The sequence below is a fragment of the Sipha flava genome, unplaced genomic scaffold, assembly GCF_003268045.1.
Source record: "Sipha flava isolate LNK unplaced genomic scaffold, YSA_version1 256_pilon_pilon, whole genome shotgun sequence".
Lineage (NCBI taxonomy): Eukaryota > Metazoa > Arthropoda > Insecta > Hemiptera > Aphididae > Sipha > Sipha flava.
The window spans coordinates 388,500-391,873 of NW_020272909.1; positions in this window are offsets into that span (position 1 = coordinate 388,500).

A 3,374-nucleotide genomic window follows, 5' to 3' on the forward strand; every position below is an offset into this window, starting at 1 on the left:
CTAGAAAAATCATACCCCCCTCGAGGTACAATATTCCTAGTAAATTTTTACCGGAAAGTAAGATTATCCTAGGATATTCTTACCGAGGGGTAAAACTTTCCTAGAATAATCTTACCCCCTGAAGGGGGTATAATTAACCTAAGATAATTATACCGGGGGTAAAATATGCCTAAAAAAAATCTTACCCTCCCCCCCAGTAATAATTTCCGGGGGTATGATTTGACTGGAACACCGAGATGAAGCGACGTTTAACCGAGACTGACGTGAGAAGTGCAAACCGCCACCCGAGGGACCCCCTAGACGATCAGCCAACGCTACGTGAGGCTCCGAATACGGCTTAGGGGTAAATTTTGGTCGTAACCCGGCTCTGCGGCTCAAAGTACGAATGATATTTTACGCAAACGGCCAGCATCGGTGAAAGCCGCCACCCCGAACCATTCATGCGTGCAAGTTCGCTGTTCGGGCAGGCGTATTCTGAAATTATTCCGCCTGTCACCCCATGACAAGGGAGTATTTAATACCGCTATCCACAACCTGCAAACCCGATCTAGTAGCGAGAACCAGCGCCTCGAAACCCCGTCCCGTTACCGGAACGTGGTTTCACTAAAATATACCAACATATACAACACTGATTTAAAGAGTATTTATTATTAACTTATTGACTATACTCATTGGTATTCCTGACTCGCTAGTATGATGATGAAACGAGCACAAGCCCGTACAGCGGCGCTCAGTTTTATTTCATACTGCCAGCGAGGACCAAACCCCTGATCGTTTGTAAACGTGTTTATGTACTCTTCGTCAATGGAGCACCGAAAGGAACCGGGTCCAGCCAAACCGTAACAGGAGGAATCTCGTCACAGTTACAACACTCCGTAATACCGTAACAGATTGAACGTGAAGTCCCGTCGCAGCTTGCAGTCTCCGTTCGGTCCAGTTGTTCTCCGTTCAGTTAATCACTACCCATTATTATAATTCACTATAACAAAGTCAACCGTTTTAAGTAGATGTACAACTTCTCAAGCTTGTATTATTTATTTATTTGTTGTATTTTATGTACACTTTTCAGAGTACTTGTTATTGGACAATTATGTAATGTTCATATATGTATAATTTGTACTTAAAACTAATAAAACTCTGTTCAACTCAAGTCGCGTTCCGTTAAAGAATGTAAATAGAATAAGACATTATTCATTGGACATAGATTATCCACTTCATCGTTGCTACCGTCGTAGTGTGTCGCAAATAAATATTATTTAAATATCAATGTTTTTTATGTACAACAATTTATTTTAACTATAAAATACATTAACCGATAAAGTACCAAGATCTTGCAAATATGTAATAGTTTTTATACACTCTCATTGATTTTTCTGTTTCAAAGCGATTTTTACTATTAATTCTAATAGGTTTAATACTAATAATATAATATATAAAATATTTGCCATAAGTATAAGTTAAAACGTGTGAGCGAAACTTCATATTTCTGCCGGTAGTATGGGCTAATCAAAGATTTTTCCCCCTCCTATCAAAAACTGAAATGACGCCACTGGGCCAAGTTACTGTAGTTACGGCACTGATTGTGATGTCATCCGCAGGAGACTTCATGGCGCCGTATAATCCATACGTTAACTTACTTTAAATTAAAACTATTTAAAAAATATTTATTGTTGCTTTACAACAGTTAAATGTGCTAAATCAATTCATTCTTTATGTTACTATATTTATTATAACTTTAAAATTAGTAAATACTCATGAATATTTTTAATTCAACCATTGCTTTCTATTTTTTATTTAACAATGCTGAATGTTGGTTAAAATAATTAATTTTGATTAGTTATTACTGTATTACATAAGATTGAATAATAGGTTTATCTTTAAATGCTAGTTCCATTCTGTTGAATATCCTGTTTGTTAAGGATTTAACTTAGTACTCCTCTTTCTTTCTATAATAGTTATTTTTGTTTTGTAGATACTCTTTGTTCAAGTACAAATAAATAAGTGCTCATTGGGAGAGGGGAAATCGCCTTACTGAAAAATGAAGTTCCCACTTCATTGTTCAAACAAAGACATCAATCAAATTTGAAGCATGTCTAAGTAGTTGGCACCAGTGACCTTAACTTTTTGAAAAAAGAGAAGATTGGTTTCGCCTTCTTTGAAACCGTACAGAAAACATTAAGTAACCTTTGAAGAATCGCCCGAATGCTTAACGATTTTGTGAGAATTTCCAGTACCCCATATGCGAACGTTATGACGATTAACTTTCCCTTTCGGCATTTACCGATTCGATTTTATCGAATTCGATAACGCCAATTTTTGTATTAGCAAAACCATGGCAACGAGACGTTACGAACCATAATAAAAAACCTTTTTATGTTTTTTTTTGTTTTTTTCTGTATTAATGGGCACTATTGATAAACTTAAGAACTTATTATTCATAACGGTAGATAGCAGTACGCTCTACGTAGTCAAGTTTTGAAGTAACGAATTTTTTAAGTTGTGGTATTCTATTGTGTTGGTTTACGCTGTATAAATGTATATATGACTTGGTGACACACACAGTTCGGGTTGGACGGAGAAATGTATTGTCAGCTACAGACGGGTATTCGTAAAAATGCGATCAACTGTAAACGTGCCTCGAATTCCCCAAATGAAACCTAACCTTACGCATCTTTTTCGATCGTGATCGCAGTTACACGTGGATTCAAGGTCGTTTTTTTTTACAGTGAATATCCTTGGGACCCGTCTACGAGCAAGCAGGTAAATGACATACACCAACAGATAAATCTGTATTTATATATAAATAAATAGGTCTATAGTGTAAAACTACCACTGCTACGGTACAATGTGGACAGTAGGCCGCGTGCACAATGAGTCAAACATCCCTTCTTGGACGGCGCTGGGTCCTTGCACCCCGTCGAGTGTAGGCGTCGGAATACGGTGTTAGGGGCACGCATGGGCAACAGGTAACGGTATGCGTCGGTGATCGACTCTCGTTCTTTCCCTCGCCGCGTACGACATTTAACAACCCGCTGTGACCTGCTCGTAAACATTGTCCACCACAGATCGGATCATTTGCATCGTCCCCGTCGTCACGCACGGACCCTCTTGCCTACGGTAATAGCACTTCGTAGCGTGTTTTGCTGACCACTGACCGACGACTGGAAAGCATCGGAACCTGTATTAATTGTCGGTGTCGCTAAAGTTGGATCTACGTCAGAAACCGTCACAGTGAGATAAACATGGAAGCCCATTCCCGCCAAGTTGAGTGAGTGTGCTATTATTATAATTATTATTATTATTATTATTATTATTATTATTATTATAATTATTATTATTATTATTATTATTATTATTATTATTATTATTATTAT